General features: G+C 45.1%; 1 protein-coding gene across 17 annotated transcripts in view; it reads right to left on the reverse strand.

The window, feature by feature from the left end:
• The window catches only part of SGMS1 (sphingomyelin synthase 1), a 216,020-nt gene that overhangs the window by 45,745 nt on the left and 152,797 nt on the right, over nt 1-17,478 (reverse strand). For 16 of the 17 annotated variants that reach the window (XM_075935077.1, XM_075935069.1, XM_075935074.1 and 13 more), the window contains one exon: nt 16,207-16,263. The gene's annotated coding sequence lies outside the window, so the exon portion shown is untranslated. Of the gene's footprint in view, nt 1-1,169; nt 1,705-16,206; nt 16,264-17,478 lie in introns of those variants that run through there. The other variant, XM_025183846.2, reaches the window with a different exon arrangement.

Below are 17,478 nucleotides of genomic sequence, written 5' to 3' on the forward strand. Positions count from 1 at the left end.
TGAGAACAGCTAGTTTGAGAACTAATAAGGTAACTCCCTGTTTCTGTTCTCACCCTGATCTTAACGAACTGTCTCTGCCCTCTGTTTGTTTTAACTCCCTGTCTCCTTGTTGTTTGGTACTTGCCTTCTAGGCTGATAAGACAGCTATTGACGCATTATGAATTGCTTAAGGCCATGAAGTATACGCATTAACACTAGAAGCTTAAAATTAATTAAGGGGGGGCTGAGATGCTTAGGCAAATGTTTTATGACGCGACGGAACTGTCTATATAATCTTACTTGTTACTGAAATCAGAGCTGGTTCACTTAGGAGACGGGCCGCTCTCTATTGTAGTGCGCACTATTCAATAAAGAGCTTGTGATTGGATCTTGCTGGTGTTGCCTGTCTCTTTGCGGTCAGACAACGAACGGAGGCCGTCCGGGTTAAAGTCCCTGACATGAAGTAAGGTGTGTGCTGATTGCATGCGACATTGACTGCGAGAGTTGTGCATTCCCACTGCATCCAATCAAAATTCTACTACATTTCAATCTGCACACCTTGCAAATTCTAGGTATGCAAGTACAGTTAGCAAAATTACTCTGTCCCAGGAGACTGTCTTGGTAACCACAACCTTGCAACCCACTGACTAGCCTAGGCTGCCCATCACTATTCTGTGTAGAGTCAAAGCAGAGGTGCTGGAACTAGGGTGCAGCAGCATCCCCAACGTTAAGTGGTTTCTAGATTTCCTTCATATACAAGGCTTACAGTTTTATTCAATGACATTCAGAACCCCCACTATTAATACTGTTCCAACACTAATGATTCAAAGGCTAACCCCCATGTGGAACACATTGTAGTAGTCAGACTAGAGGTAATAAAGGTCCGAATTATAGTGACAAAGTTCACATTCAGAACAGAAGACTGCAATGAAGATAAAAAATATTCTCAAATTATTGAACCTATTTACATGTTCACCTTTGGAAAGAAAAGTCTATTACAGTATCACCTTAATAACTGATCAGCACTTTTTCATATTCCTGGTAGGAACAAAAACATTTTCTGAAGTATTAATAGAAATCCATCTACAGAATTCACTTATACCCTATGCAGTGAAATGGTAACACAAACAGAATCACACAGAGGTAAGTGACATAGGTTGAGAAGAGCTGAGTTACAGTTACAGTGATACCTTAGTTATGTCAGTTGGATAGTAGCTCAACCAATTATCTTCAGGTGACATTTGGGATACACAATAATAATAAAGTTTGTATACATGACTTTTTCTCCTCTTCTGCCTGCTTCTCTGAAGTAGTTATGGAGACAGTAACAAACATTATCGTGCTAGGCTTTCACCTGACTCACAATTGTATTAACCAAAGAGTTGCTATGCATGCCTTTGTTATGTTGCTATGGAGATACTACTTTATCTGGTTCACAATTGACTAATATATGCTGGGCTAGCAAAAAAGAAGAAAAAAATCCCCACACACATTATATTGCCAATACTACCAATAATATTAATAAAACAGCAGTTATAAATTGCCTAAATTGGCCCATAATGTTGCTCACTTATGCTAAGTGTCCCATAATTCCTTGCATTCACAGAAGTAAGTCATAGTGTGAACAAACAGGGAAGCTATCAAAGAGCAGGACAAATTAACATTTTACCATGGTAAAAGAAAAGAGATGTACTCTCATAGGCCTATAATGGAATATCCCAAAGGAAGGGGACAATACATATGATTTTACTACCTAAGCATAGCCCTAAGTGATGTCTTCATGTTCTTTGCTACTTGGAATACGTGTTCAGAACAAAGAGATAAAAGGTACATCACGATACCAGAAAAACAAGGTACAGAGGTTGGTTAAATCTAGTTGCAGACAATGTACACAGTATTTTTACTTGTAAACAGGTAGGATATACAAATGTGGCTTCCGGAGCATAACTTTAGAAGCACATCCACCATGTGCTGCATGAGACAGCTTCCCAGAATCTGGTATCGTACTGAATCTTTTTTTGTACTATATTATTAGGCTTATACCAGGGGTGGGGATCCTCAGACCCGAGGTTCGGGTGCAGCCTCTGGCTTGCCTGGATCCAGCACCTGAGGCTCCGGGATCCCCCCACATTGGGGAGCCTGTGCTGGTGCTCCAGACCCCATGCCACCCACACACTCAACCACAGGGCCAGAGCACACAAAATCTACAAGCCGCTCTTGTGTGCGAGGGGAATGTGAGTAGTGTCTTTTTCCTTCCCAGTCAGGGGCTTCTCACTTTCCTTTTCACTTGTGTGCAGCCCCTGACTGATTTTTCTGTGACCCCCTGACCCAAAAAAGGTTCCCCACTCCTGGCTTATAGCAATAAACCTGATTGATATTAGTTATTTGGTCTCTTGGATACATCTCCTAACCAACCAAAGTACAATCAACTAATCAAGCAATTGCCCATACCATTTATCAAACGGCTGAGTTTTCCTGACAAATTACTTTCTTCCCACTGAACAAGAGAAATCCATTGTGCTTTTCCACAATATATATATAACCAATTCGTAAATCTATTGTATATATAATAAATGTATTACATAACATACTTGAAATAATGCTGCAATGTCTTTTTAATATTTGTGAATGCAAGTGAGACTCCTCTTAGCAAAAATGGTCACTTTCCATTTTTTCCAGTGGGGCTAATCCAGACTATTTTCAGGGAAGATAGTGGTCCTTTAGGTACTATGTGAAGACACAGGAGAATGTGAAGGTGCTGAGAATGAAACCATGGAGGCAACTGTTAGAATAAATGGGTTAGGAAACAGAACAAAACACTGAGGAGTCTGACATGTAAGGAGCAATAGGCAAACTAAAGAAGGCATATGGAACTGGAGTATGGCAAAGAGCAAGAGAGGGAAGGAACAGGAAGGGCAAACACATGTAAGAACAGGTGGAGAGACAAGAGATTATAAGGGAAAGCTAGTGGGACTGCTGTCTGATCCTGTCCAGGTAGGGAAGAAGATAGATGGCAGCTCCCTACATGCTAGGGAATAGGAGAAGTTAAAACCTGCTTCAAGTAGTGGATATTATATGGATGGAGTGGAGGGAATGTTAGGGCAGGAAACTCAGTTACTGTTCTTGACCTCTCCCCGCTCTGGGCAGAAACTGGGTTTCCTACCCTAGCCATGAAATACGGTGGGGCTTTTGCCCTATAGCGCGGAAAATCCATATTTAATTTCACTAAATTAAATGATATTTAAAAGATCCTGAAATAAAATTAGCTGAAATCTAGGTTATTTGTCAACAGTTGAAATATGCAACTTTTCTTCCACCCTAACAGGGATTAGGGTTGCCAGGTGTCAGTATTTTATTGGACAGTCCAGTTTTTGCGCCCTCTGTCTGGTAAAAAAATTCAGAAAAAAACAGACGTGTGCAATGTCCAGTATTTTCTGTTTTTCCAGCTGGGTGCCAGACGGAAGCCTGGCGGGGGATGTGGCTGGGAGGCGGGGCCACGAACGGCGCTGGGAGCCTATGGTAGAGTGCAAAAGCCTGGTGGGGGCAGTGGCTGGCACTCCCAGCCAATCTCCCCGCCCGGCTTCTGCACGCAACCAGAGGCTCCCAGTGCTGATCGCGGCCCCGCCTCTCAGCTGGGAGCCTGTGGTTGCGTGCAGAAGCTGGGCGGGGGGAGTGGCTGGAAGTCCCAGCCACACTCCCTACCCCTGCCAGGTTTCTGCACGCAACCAGAGGGAGGTCCCAGGCTGGGAGGTGGGGCTGCAATCCACGCTGGGAGCCTCTGGTTGCGTGCAGAAGCCAGGCGGGGGTGAGGGGAGTGGCTGGGAGGCAGGGCGCAATCAGCGCTGAGAGCCCTCAGCGGATTGCGTCTGAGGAGTGATGCCTTGGGGACGAGGAGAAGCCCTGCTCCTGAGCACTGTTCAAGAGAGTTGTGGCTCTGTAGTCCAGGAGAGAAGCCTGGAGGTTCTTTGTAGTTGCATTTAGGCACCTTCCATGGGCTCTCAGTCACAACTGACTGGGGTGGCATTTCTGCTTCTTCCCACTGGGACACCCAAAGTCCTGGCTATGGGGTAGTCACTTTCCTACCCATGGTTGCTCCTCCCTTCTCTCCCCCCCCCCCACTGTGTTGCCCCGGGGTCTGCCTCTCTCTGCTTTGGGTAGCAAGCAGCTGCTTTGCAGAGCAAGATCTGCTGCCTCCCACTTTGTTCCCAGCTTGGTGGCTCTTGGTAGTAGACACACAGGATGGGTGTTCGGTGTGGATGGGTTTTTTTTTTTTTTTGCTCGAAAATATTTTAGCCCATGTGTTCGGTATTTTTGGGAGACCATCTGGCAACCCTAATAGGGATATGCACAACAGACTTAAGTCTATTTTAAGAGAATCAAGATCAAGACAGGATTTGGATAATACTCTTACAAAGAAGTCAATTTAAGGTTGCATGACCAGCCTCAATGCTGGTATTTCCTAAGTGCTGAATACTTGACTTTGGAACATGAATGCGCCTTAAAATAGTGAATGGGGGGAAAGGGTAACACCATTTTCTGGATGTCTAGCCCTTCAGTTAGCTAAAGTCTTTTCTCAGTAGTTGTTAACTATTTATACCTAACCCTAACTGCTTTGCCTGCAAGGGTTAAAACCATAGACAGTGAGTTCTAGAGAGTCCCCAGGAATGCTTAGGGGAACAGGAAATGGGTTGGCAGGAGGCCAGGATGGCTAATGAAAACAGAATATGGGATTTTGAATTGGAAGCAGTAACCCTTCTTGTACTTTTGTGTGGCCAGAGAAGAGTGCCTGAAAGGAGCTAGGAAGCCAGGCCTGGAGAATCCAGTGACATTCATACTTAGGAAAGTACTAAGCCTTGAAACTACAGTACGTGAGTAGAAGAGGGAATGTTTAGTCAGATGCAATCTTATTTTTGGATTTGTGAGACTTCGCTGTGCTGAGCACATTTTACTACTCACTTATACAGTAACTTTCTAAGGTGAATCTCAGGGAAACCATTCTCTGTAGCTTTAATCCTTTTTTCAGTTGCTCTGTAACACCTCGCAACCAAACAATGTTTCACCAAATGTGTTTTCTTTTTAAATAAAAATCACTCTTTTAAAAACATCATATGATTCCTGTATCCTAGAAGGGGGAACATTCTGTGGGCACATGCCTAAGACTGCAGTTTCAAACTATTAAGAGGAAGTTCTATTTTAAGCTGATCTCAGCAGCTTGGTTTTTAAGCTCTCTTCAGAGGGAGGGTTAAAAGAGTTTAAGAGTACCTCAGAGGAAGGAAATACCAAATGTGCCTTCCTGACACTTTAAAGAGGTTTTGCATTTGCCTGGTAGCAGTGTTGCCAATCCAAGGCCAGGGAATCTGTAGCCTTGGAGAGTTTTTAATGCAGACCTTTAAAGTCTCTTCTGCACTCAAACTGCCAGATTGGGGAATAGTCTTGACATATAGTTTTATATGTTATTTGTTAGTTTTTAAGAAGCAAATTAACACTGAAACACACCCGAAATTTCTTCATGTGGAACCATACTGACTCCCAGATAATTGGGATTTGAACCTATGCTCTTTAACTCCACAGTATAATCCTCATTCCTTGAACAGCAGTGGACTTTCTGTCTACATGGGGAGAAAGCCATTGAAGGATAACAAATTTTTACTTGTAACATTGTGAAACTCTCATTTATCTGTAACACAGAAACAAATACTTTCCTGCCTCCCATTAGTATGAGGTTTTCCTGAATAATAACGGATATGAATTGCACCTATACATAGAATACCTACGGCTAGCACTCCAAGTCTTCTCCTGGTGCTCAGCATAGCATCATTTGTCATAGACAAAAAGCGTATCTGCCATTGTGTCCTCCAGGAGCATAGGTAGGGCAGGCAGCACATGGCTCTAGCAGCTCTGGAGCATGGAGAAGGTGGGTTATGTGTATGCTCTGCTTCCCCTGCCCTGAAGCACAGGGAAGGTGCACTAACCCAGCATTCTCAGCGTCAGTGTGGCTGAAGCCCATGGGCAGGCCAAGAGCTGCACCGAAGCAAGGGGTGTTCTGAAAGCAGAGTGTGGGCGGAGCTGGGTTGGCCATTTTGCCTCTTATACCCACCACTCATAGTCAGAGGCATATCACATAATCAAATTTATGAGTATATTGAAAACAAAGGGGTTTTCCTTAGTTGCTTGTGAATGATTGCTGTCTTAGAGTACACTTGCTCCCTAGTTCAAGCTAGGGATGCAAATGTAGGTGACCAAAACTGCTAATGAAGCGGGGATTTAAATATCCCGCACTTCATTAGCATGATCTTGCCAGCACGTTACTCCGCTCAACAGCTGTTTCAAACGTGAAAGTGCGTGCCAGGATGCGTTAGTCCGAACCAAACCCCTTGGTTCAAACTAACGTTACTCCTCATTTTTTCATCAGACATAGGAATTATGATACCTATGGACAGATATCATGCTTCATGATAGAAAGGGGCCATGAACAGGATACACTGCAGTGCAGGGTCAAACTGAAGGAGCTGCAGAATGCCTACCATAAGATTGAGGAGGCAAGTCACTGCTCCAGCTGCTGGTTCTACAAAGAGCTGGACACAATACTTGGTGGTGACCCCACCTCCACTGCAAAGACCAGTGTGCATTATTCAGCAGCTCAGGGGCCGACCAAAAGAACTGAGCCAGGAGGAGGAAACCATGGGTGAGGATTCAGAAATGGAGAGGGACCCAGAGGCAGAGAACCAGGGACCCAGTGTTCAGAGATGCATGCAGCCAGGCGCCCTTCTCTACCCCAGAGGTATTCAGCCAGTCACAGCAGTTGGGATGTGGCAAAACAGTAACAGGAAAGGATGCCCCTAGAAAGCAGGTTTGATTTTGGGAGTCACTAAAGCTAGTTGTTGAGAGGAGGAAAGTTGCAAAAGGCTGGCTTGTTTCTATGTTCTGAGTTTGTCAGGAGGGATTTGCAGAAGACTGCCTTGTATCTGTGTGATGTATCACCACATGCCTAGTCAGAACTGTGAAACAGAGTTTTGATGGACTCCTTCACTTGACAAAGAGTTCCACAAAACTCTCATGGGGGTCTTGTGGCTTGTATACTTTGCCTGGGATCAGCAAGTAAGTGATTGTGCTTTAAAACACTGATTCAGTGGTCTCTGTGCTGCAAACAATAGTGCTTCTGTAAAATGTTGCATTTTGCCTTCACAGCTATGAACTTGGGAGCTCAACCTTCCTCTTTGTTATCGCCGGCTGAAGTGCTACACAGGATTAGAAAGCAGCAATGGAAAAATAAGGAGGACTTTCTGCATACTGTTATGCTGCACTCCAAAGCAGAAAAACAAGAATTGAAGGAGCGGAGGGAAAGCGAGAAGAGGTACCAAGAGGTGACTGCAGCACGTCAGAACAAAGCCATAGAGTGGCTGAGAAACATTATGGAGCAGCATAGAGACATGCTCCAGGTGCTCACTGGACTGCAAGCTGAGCAGCTCTGCACCCACCCTCCCCTGCAGCAACTGTCATGAAACTATTTCCCATGTCCCACCCAGACACCACAAACACACTTTTATCAGCATCCTGGCTCCGGTCAGTACCTGCTACATTCCAAACCTGCCCTGTCACAGTCCATCCCTGCCAATTCCTAGTATCCAGCACAGTACTCAACATCCCTTTGTGACGGCGCGTTGGGGGTTCCCCGTCTCCTGCACCCCGAAATGGCACAAACAGACTGCACCAGCCAGTGGAATTGAGGGTGGTTTATTGCTCCTCCAGCACAGCGCAGCACAGATGTAATCTGGTTACAGGAACTGGGGCTAAGAGGCCTCAGTGCCCCCCCTTGAGATAGGGGAGTCCCAGCCCCCTCCCCAGCTCCTTATTCCCTGCCTTCCAGACAGGAACTAACTAACCCTCTTCCAGCCCTGCCCCCCAGCCAGGGCAGCATTCCACCTTCCTTTGTTCCTCTCCATGGGGGGTGTCTGGCCACTTGTTCAACAAGTTTGGCATTACCTCTGCCTAGTGAGGCTTTCCCTGCTGGGTCTTGCTCCAGACAGCAGGGGTCACCACATCCCAGCAAGTACCCCCACTACGTCACACCCTTCCTCTGCTGACTAGCTCTGCTGACATACAGTATCCGCTGCACTCTACTTCAAAGAATAAGGTTGCATGTGATCCCTGGACATATACAATCTGTAACTGTCCCAGGACTCCACCTTCTCCTGGGACCTTCCCTTCCAATACATGCACAGTGGTGAGATGTTTTTGTGTGTCTCTCTCTCCTCTAGTTGTTGTTGCTTAATAAAATAATTGGTCTGGTTTCAAAGAAATCTTTATTCCAGTAACTGAAAGCAAAGAAAGCCCTGCAAAGCAACAGACAATTTTCTTAAACTATCACTATACATTATCTATACCAATCACCAGCACTCATCAATCATCTCATCCCTCTACTAGCCATCTCACTTCCCTACTACTGCCTTGGAGGCTTCAGAACTTGATCACCTTACACAAGGCTGATGGAAATGCCTGATCAAGTAGGAGGAAGTGCATCAGGAGAAAGTGGGACATAAGGTTGCCAATATTGTATTTCAAAAACAAAGGGCTGTTTTCTTACTAAGCACATCCACTCTCTCCTTCTGATATTATTCTAATAATTAATACCAATCAGTACTCACATACATTTGCTGTATTTCTTACCAGTTTTTGCAGTACTCACCAACTCCTAATCTTGTTGTATATAGATTAAAAAAAATAAGGGATTACTGGCAACCCTATGTGACACTGAGATAAAAGACAAGAAGGAAGGAAACTTTTTTTCTCACATGCAAAAGGAGAAAAATGAAAAAAACCTAGAGAAAGTTGGCAAGGAGATTAAATGTATTCAGTCCAATTTTTATAATGTATCATCTACATAGATTTTATTTTTAAAAAGTTAATATATAAGTAAATAAGGCAGAATATCCGTAATTTAGAAAAGCAAGAAGCCATTATTGATGGAGGAGCATCAATATTTGTGATGAGCTTCAGGAAATTCAAGTGGCAGCAACCTAAAAATGTTTGGCCAATGAAAAACAAAAGGTTTTGCTCAAGATATAAATCTGACTATTGAGCTTATAAAAGAAAATATGAAAAAACTATCAAAAGTCAGTGAAATATGTACACTAATTCAAAATATTTTATAAACCTAGCCACAGAGAGTCAGTACAAAAAAACCCCAAACAAACAAAAAACAATAACCCTAAAAATCTACCGTACAAACACATACAATTAAAAATAGCCTTACTGCAATTAATGTTTATGACAAAAAATGTTTTGGACTAGGAATACATTAGATAACACCTCAAGCAGCTACTTCAGTAACAGAAAAAAACTGCTGCATTCGAACTACTCATTCACTAAGGCAGGGGCAGGCAAGGAAAGGCAAATGGGACGGATCCACCCTGCCAAGCCTTTTGACTCAGTGCACCCCACCAGGACCCTGAGGCCCCTTGTGGTGAAGGGATTTAGTCAGAACTAAGTGCTTGATGCAATGTGCAAAGTCCCCTCTTCCCTGTTTTGAGCAGCCTGGAGCTGCAGCAGGCATGCAGACTGCTGGCTGGGAGTCACATAGGTAAGCATTCCAACCCTTCCCGCATCCCAACTCCGTGCCCCAGGTCAGCACCTAAACCATCTGAGCCCCCAGGTCACAACTCTCTCCTAGACACTGCACCCCCCCTTCTACGTCCCTCTATCAGGCCAGAATCCTCTCCTGTATCCATACCCACTCCTGGATCCTTCACCCCAATCACTGCCCCACGTCACAATACTCTCCTTCACCAAAACTGCCTCTCAGACCCCACACCCTCTCACGCACCCCAATCTGCTACCCCAAACTCCCTTTTGCACTCAACATCTGTTCCAGAGCCAGAAACCCCTCCACAGAAAAGTGCTTCCCTTGACCACTTATCAAAATCTTGGTGTGACCCCACCAAAATTATTGCCCATCCCTGGAAAAAAAAAACCCACAGTTTCCTCACAAAACTGAACTTGAACGCTCAGCCCTGCCAGCCACACAAATGCTAACATTTATTTTCGATCTCATATTCAACTACAGGTTGATCCTCTGCAGTCCCAGAGCGCCTTTGTCCAGTAACATTCCTGGTCTGGCATAAGCATGTACTTGATGGGTGCTCTGGGGCTGGAACACACATGGAGAAAAAAAATGAGTGCTGGGCACAGTGCCCCTCTTCTTTCCCCTCCCATCCCCTTCTGTGTGTCTCTTGTGGTGGCAGTCCCACACTTACTGATACCTTCCCCTCCCTCCTAGCATTGCTGGAGAGCAGTGAATGAGCTGTTCACAACACTCAAGCTCCAGGAAGAGCGGTGGAGCAAGGACAGGATGCATTTGGGGAGGAGGCCAGGAAGAAGCCTGGGCCACGTGCTAAGCCAAGACCAGAAGTGGAGTCCCACAGCAAGCACTAGGGGCCTGCAGCTGGAGGGATGATGGCTGGGATTTGGGGTTGGCACTTGGGATCCCAGATTGGGGGCCAGGACCCTGGGAGGAAGCAAACGGACCAGTGGCCAGGACCTGGGGCTGCATCGGAGCCCCTAGACGGGGGGCAAGCAGCCAGGACCCCAAGTAGCAACATGGTCCCCAGGTGTATAGCACACTGACTGCAAAGCTTGGGGGTGCTGCAGCACCCCCTGCACCCATACTTCCTCTGCCTATGGAGACCCCCTGGCACTCTGCATTGACCTTCCTTAGTCCAACAAATTCTCTGGTATGGCACTAATCAGGTCCCAAGAAAGTTGGATTAGAAAGGTTCAACCTGTAGAAGAACATGTAATACCTCTTCTTCTAAATACAAATCTTCTACTATTTTGGACTGTATGGTGTTTAATACAGCTTCATATGAAAACAGATATGCAATGGAAACTGTTTAATATTTTATGTGACAAGTATTTTAATTACCGTAACATGTTACTTTAGAAAACATTTTCTGGTGGGGAAGTTTGTAAACATCTATCGATCCATGGTACAGTTGGAAAGAGGCCAGGAGACTCATTCCTAATTTCCAGAACAGATGACTAGCAACAGTACTTGAACACAGATCTTCTCTGCCCAGCATTATCTATCTGTATGTTCTGGTTTATTTTTGTCACACTGAAAATCATGTGTTTCCACTATGTTCTGCTGCTAAAATTGATAATTGTAAAGTTTTGAACAGGCTAGGAAAAATCCTGTTGCATGAGTAGTCAAGGACAATCAAAAAACCCAGTTAATAGAACCAAAAATAATTTCTGATAGAAAAATTGTCAATCATTCATTTTCATCCTGGTTACACTGTCTGTTTCCTGGTCTCTTGGCCTCTACCTCTTAGCAAGCTCATATGCAGGAATTTTTTTCCTCTTTCTCTCTGTGTGTGTATGTAAATGTGGACTGCAATTTTTTTAAATATAAAGGAGTTCAAAATAGTCATGCAATGAGTGTGCATAAGAGAGGTTAATGAAAAATTTGAGTGGAAATAGTGATTGGTAAAATGATTTTGTTCTAACATACCAAAAAGTGATACAGTAATAAAGGTTTCATAGAAATTACCTTGGCTGCCTCTGCCTGCTACTTCTCTACCTTCTCAGCGAGGCCAGCAACAGGTAAGTGCGGGCAGGGCTTCCGGCCAAAAGGGCTGGACCTGGGCTGCTACTCATTGGTGGGGAGGTACAGTTCCCCCGGTACTGCCACATTGCCATCAGTCCCTCCTGCCCGCCCATCCCCCCACAACACAGCGCTCTCCCCTTCCCCCTAACACAGTGGCTCACTGCCCATCTATCACAATTCAAACCTTTCTGTGGATCACCAGCTGCTAATAGAAACTTGCCATTAATTACATATTTACGCCTGAGCCATTTTGCTAGCACTGCAACTAGGAAGAAGGGTTTAATTTAACACGTAAGAAAGGAAGTGTTAATTTCAATTATTAAATAGACTAAGCACTTCAACTTTCTCATGTTAGTTTATCAAACTTCATTTTAAATAAAGTAAAAATTAATTTATGTCCAACATAAAAGGTTTCAACGTTTTCTTTATGGCAGGGGTGGAGAACATTTTTTGGGTTGGAGGCTATTGACCCACAGAAAAATCAGTTGGGGACCACACAAGTTGGTAGCAAAACCAAAAACAAACCCTCCAAAAAAGCCCAACCCTCACTGATGTGGTCCCCAACTGAGACATCGGGGTTCCCCCGACACCGGGCTCCCCACGGCATTTAAAAGCGGCAGTGCCACATGGAGCCTGGGGTAAGTGGGTGAGTCTCCAGCTGATCCCGGGCTCCACGCAGTACTGCCACTTTGAAATGCCATGTGTAGTCAGGGGACACCTCAGCTGGCCTGGGCTATACATGGCATTTCAAAGCAGCAGCATCATATGGAGCCCGAGGTCTGGCCCCAGGCTCCAAGCAGTGCTGCTTCTTTGAAGTGCCCTCTTTTGCCCACCCCCATGTTGCCTCTTTCTGATTGAGGCCACAAAAGGGGGGAGGGGGAGAGTGACTAGTCGTTCATATCCCTAATGTTGACAATGCCAGTAGGGAAAAAAATTACGCGGATGGAAACCAATGGAATCTGGCAACCCTGTTTGGGGAACAGCAAACAAAAATATCTTCTGGGCCACACACAGAACCCCAATGTGTCACATATGGCCCATGGGCTACAGGTTGCCATCACTGTACTAGTTACTCAGTGTAATCTACGTTTTTAATTACACACAGTTTCAGGGCTGGCCTTAGGCCGATTCCCTCGAATCGGACCCCACGCCTAAAGGGGCCCCATGCCCTGAACCCGGAAGCATGGGCGGCGAGTTACATGGGCTCGTGGTGCCCATGTTCTAATATTCAGAGCTGGGGACCCTGCTCCACCAATATGTGGAGCTGGGTCTCTCCCCCGGCCCTGCCTGGAGTGGGCCCCAGCCCCTCTGCGCATCCTCCCACCCTGGCCCCACATCGTCTCCCCTTGATCCCAGCCCATCCCTGTGGGATAGTTACCTATGTGAGTGGGAGATGCTTACCTATATGAGTGGGATACACCCAGGTGTGACGTGATGTCACAGCCCGGGACTTTAAAACTGCTTGGCACCGCGTTGCACCACTCAGCCTAGCTCCGGGTTCGAAGTCCGGGGCCCGAGCACAGACTCTGGCCCCAGCCCCGGCCCCGCAAAGTGGAAGGCAGAAGGTAAGATGAGGAAGGGGAGGGGGAGGGGGAGGAAGGGGAGAGGGGAAGGGGGAAGAAAGGGGAAGGCACCAAGAGACAGGGTGGACGAGAGACAAATGCCAGGGGGCTAAGTGCAGACAATGAGGAAAAGGGCAGGAGGGGAGGTGTCAGTGGAAGGGGGGACAGGAGAGGATAAGGGCACTGGGGTCTAGAGCGGGGAGGGGGAGGTGCTGGGAGAAGGCTTGAAAGAAGGGGTGGGCATGAGAAAGGTGGAGATGGAGCAAATCATGTGTGAGGGCACAGAGGGGCATGAGGAGAATGGGGACAGACAGTGGTGAGGGGGTGGGCATCAGGGAAAAAGTGGGTAAAGGGGACAGGGGCAGTGAGGGAAGGGGGAGGCACCAGGAGGGTGCAGGGCTAAGGGAAGGTGCAGGTGCCAGAGGATTCTGGAGGTGAAGCAGAAGGGCAGACACCTGCAGGGAGGGACCAGCACCAGAGGAGAGAGGCAGGGCAGGTGTGTAAAGGGAGATGTTAGAGGGGATGAGGAGGGGTAGCTCACATGATCAGAGTGGGGCTACTGGAGGAGTGGGAACAGGGGGGAGAGAAGGGCTGGTGGAGGGGGCAGGTCTCAGGAAGGCTGAGTGCAGTGAGAAGGGCAGGAGTCAGGAGAGCAGAGGAGGATGAGGAGTTGGGGGGCAGCAGGCACTGGGGAGCTGATGGAGGAGATATGGCAGCAAAGAGAAAAGGTAAAGGTTTATAAAATATTTATAAATAACTTGGGTGCCACAGTGGCACATCAAAACAAGCCACATGAACTCAGTACTGGTGCACAACACAATTCATTCTGCTCATGGGAGGAAACTCTTAGGCTATGTCTACACTAGCGGCTTCTTGCGCAAGAACATCTTGCGCAAGGGTTCTTGTGCAAGAAGTCTTACACAAGAACACGTCCACACTGCTAAGTGCGAGCTGTGCTTTTGCGCAAAAGCAGTGTGGACGCTGTCTTGCGCAAGAAAGTTCCGACTGCCATTTTAGCATCCACACTGCCCTCTTGCGCAAGAGAGCTTACACCTTTTAGAAAAGAGTGTAGCTCTTGTGCAAGATGCCCGGGTGTGTGTGTGAGTGAGCTACCTCCGGGGCTTTGCAGGGGAGGTAACTGGGGATTTTTTTGTGTGCGTTGTTTTTTTTTGAGGTATTTTGTGTGCAGTGGATTTTTTTTTTTTTTTTTTTTTTTTTGCTCAACCAAAATTGCCGTGGGGGCACTGTCGAAATTGGGCCCTGCACTTCCTAAAGTCGGCCTTGGACAGTTTGCCCTGAAAAGCAGGGTGGCCAACCTCTCTCCCCCACCCCAGGATTGGCCTGTAGTCTCATAGATTTGGCATGGATCTCATGCTGATTATTGAAATCAAGCCTGGAGATTTTAATGGGATATTTTAAGAAAATAACATTAAGTCATGCTGGAAAATAAATCTCCCAGAATAGCTCCAATTAGCATTTTCTACTTAACAGAGAGACAACATATAAAATATAAAATCAATTTTAACGAACAACCTCCATAGAGAAATTACTCATGCTATGACTATAGTGATTTAAAAATAAATCAATACAATATTTAAGATGCAGCATTTCTTGTTCCTTAGCTACAAATTATGTATAGTGCTGTTAATAGAGATGTAAAGGGTTAACTGGTAAGCATGGCTTACCAGCATGCTTACTAGGGTAGTTGGTAAGAAGGTGCCAAGCTTGGCGAGAGCAGCCCCCTACTTACGGTGCACTACAGGTGGAGGGCTGCTCCAGCCCAGCTGGACCCACTGCGGCATGCTACAGATGGGGGGGCTGTTCCAAGTCAACCAGGTTTACCATGCTGTGCTGGGCCCATTAACTGGTTAAACATAGTATAAATGGGATTTTGCATCTCTCCAGTACTATAAATTGTAAAATATCAGATAAAACCAAAAATTGGTAATTCAATGGCTAGACCCACGCAAACTCACTCTCTGTGTGACGCTTCACATTAAAGTAACCCAAAGCCCTAGTGTCAACTAAACCTGAGATTTGCAGTTGACAGTTTCAGTTTAAAGTACAATATAAAATACTACTAGATCTCACTCACTTCTCTCCCTACTGGTTTAGAAAGTAGGCAACATTCAACGAATTTGAGATTTTAAAAAATGAAAAATACTCTTGGGCTGTGTCTACATTGGCCCCTATTCCGTAATAGGGATGCAAATGTAGCACTTGGGAATAGGCAAATCTGCGGGGGATTTAAATATCCCCCGCGGCTTTTGCATTAACATGGCTGCCGCTTTTTTCCGGCTTGTAGATAAGCCGGAGAAAAGCGCCAGTCTGGACGCGATCCTCCGGAAAATAAGCTCTTTTCCGGAAGATCTCTTATTCCTACTTGAAAGGAAGCTTATTTTCCGGAGGATCGCGTCCAGACTGGCACTTTTCTCTGGCTTATCTACAAGCCGGAAAAAAGCAGCAGCCATGTTAATGCAAATGCCGCAGGGGATATTTAAATCCCCCACGGATTTGCCTATTCCCAAGTGCTACATTTGCATCCCTATTATGGAATAGGGGCCAATGTAGACATAGCCTTGTGGCATAAAAAGAGAGAGATACTTGTTCCAGTTCTATAAAACTGTTATGAACATAGTCAAAACACATTCATTAGATGTCAATCAGCAGGTGGCTCAAATATTCTACCACTCACAATAATAAAAATAGCTAGTTTTCCTTATGTGTATTTGTAAGTTTAAACGCAATTCTCTGAATATTTATAAATGTTGTTCTCTATAAACTGACACAGAATACACTATTATATTCACAATCTTTATAATTTAATAATTAAACTTGATAGCAGGAGACTGGACTTGATGATCTCCCGAGGGCCCTTCCAGTCCTAGTATTCTATGAGTCTATGACTCTAGTTACCACCTGATTCCAGGTCTGTTTAAAAGCACAATGTACAATTAGGAATCATTTTCTCATCTCTAATAAGGCATCAATAACTTCACTGAAGCTAAATCAAGAGATAATACAAAACCCAGAAACTGATCATGAAATTTGCATACTTACTGTAACTGGATTTGCTTTCTCCTTTCCTATATTTTAGAATTTGGAAGCTAACACCATCTGTAAGAGAAAATTAACAGTGTTTTATCTGAGAAGTTCAATGGTAATGTTTCCCCTAAATTATTCTAAGACAGACTTTCTAAAATATTTAGACGTTTGTAGCACCATAAATAATATTACCATTATAGAAACCAATATGCCAATACTTATTTCTCAATATTTTACCTGTCTTTCCAGATTATGATTTCCCAGTGCCATGAATAAGCAGAAATAGCTTTTAATTAAATAAAACTGAGTGATCTGCTCTTTATTCACAGTCCTTGCTATTTATATACAACCAGCAGGACCTAGGTCCCTGGCAATGTGGAGGAGGACCTTGTCTGTGTCCCCGAAAGAGGCGAGGCCTTGGGCAGAAGGGGCAGGGCTGGGGGCTTGGCAGTCCTCAGCACTGCCAGACAGCATCACACCTCCCGCAAGCAGCTCTCAGTGTTGTCTGGAGAATGCCGCATGGCACTCCAGTACTTCAGAAGCAGTTTAAAGGGTCTGGGTCTCTGGCCGCTGTAATAGTGGCAATGGAAGTGGCTGGGAGTTCTAGGACAACCACCTTCATTGGCAAGCCTATGTATGTCAAGCAGTTTTCATGCATTCCCAGACCAGAAGGGACCACTATGTGCATATGTACAGCACAGACCATAGAACTTTCCCCCAAAAATCCCTTGAACTTATCTTCTATGAAATCATACATTCCCTCTACTGTATCTATTTTGGAGAAAGAGGCACGTGGCACAGCTTCTTTTTTACCTAGCATTTTAGCAATTTCTGTGATCCCAACTTTATGTAAAACAGCTTCCCAGAGTTACCATAAAATGCACGATAATCTTAAAATTTAAACCATTATGGTCATAAAAATGTTAAAAGAAAATGTGTAGCCCGAATGAAAAGTATCAGTTTATGGTGCTAGAAGATGAAAATACAGCAGTGTAACTTGCAGGAGAATAAAATGAATGGAACTTCAGCCAAAATCTCTAATCAAGCATAAAATGCTACACTCAATCAACCTATGATTCACTTTGTCCAGTATTCTATCTTCAACTGTCGGTTATACCAGATACTTGGGAGAAAAGTCTAAGAAACTCCTACAGGACAATATGGAATATTATTCACACAGAGGAAATTTCTTTCTGATTTGTCAGTCAGGGGTCCATTTAGGCCAAGGCGGGCAAATTCTGGCCTGCAAGCTGGATCCAGTCAACAAGGTTAATCCCTGGCAGTCCC

Source organism: Pelodiscus sinensis, chromosome 8 (genome assembly GCF_049634645.1).
Source record: "Pelodiscus sinensis isolate JC-2024 chromosome 8, ASM4963464v1, whole genome shotgun sequence".
Taxonomy (NCBI): Eukaryota; Metazoa; Chordata; order Testudines; family Trionychidae; genus Pelodiscus; species Pelodiscus sinensis.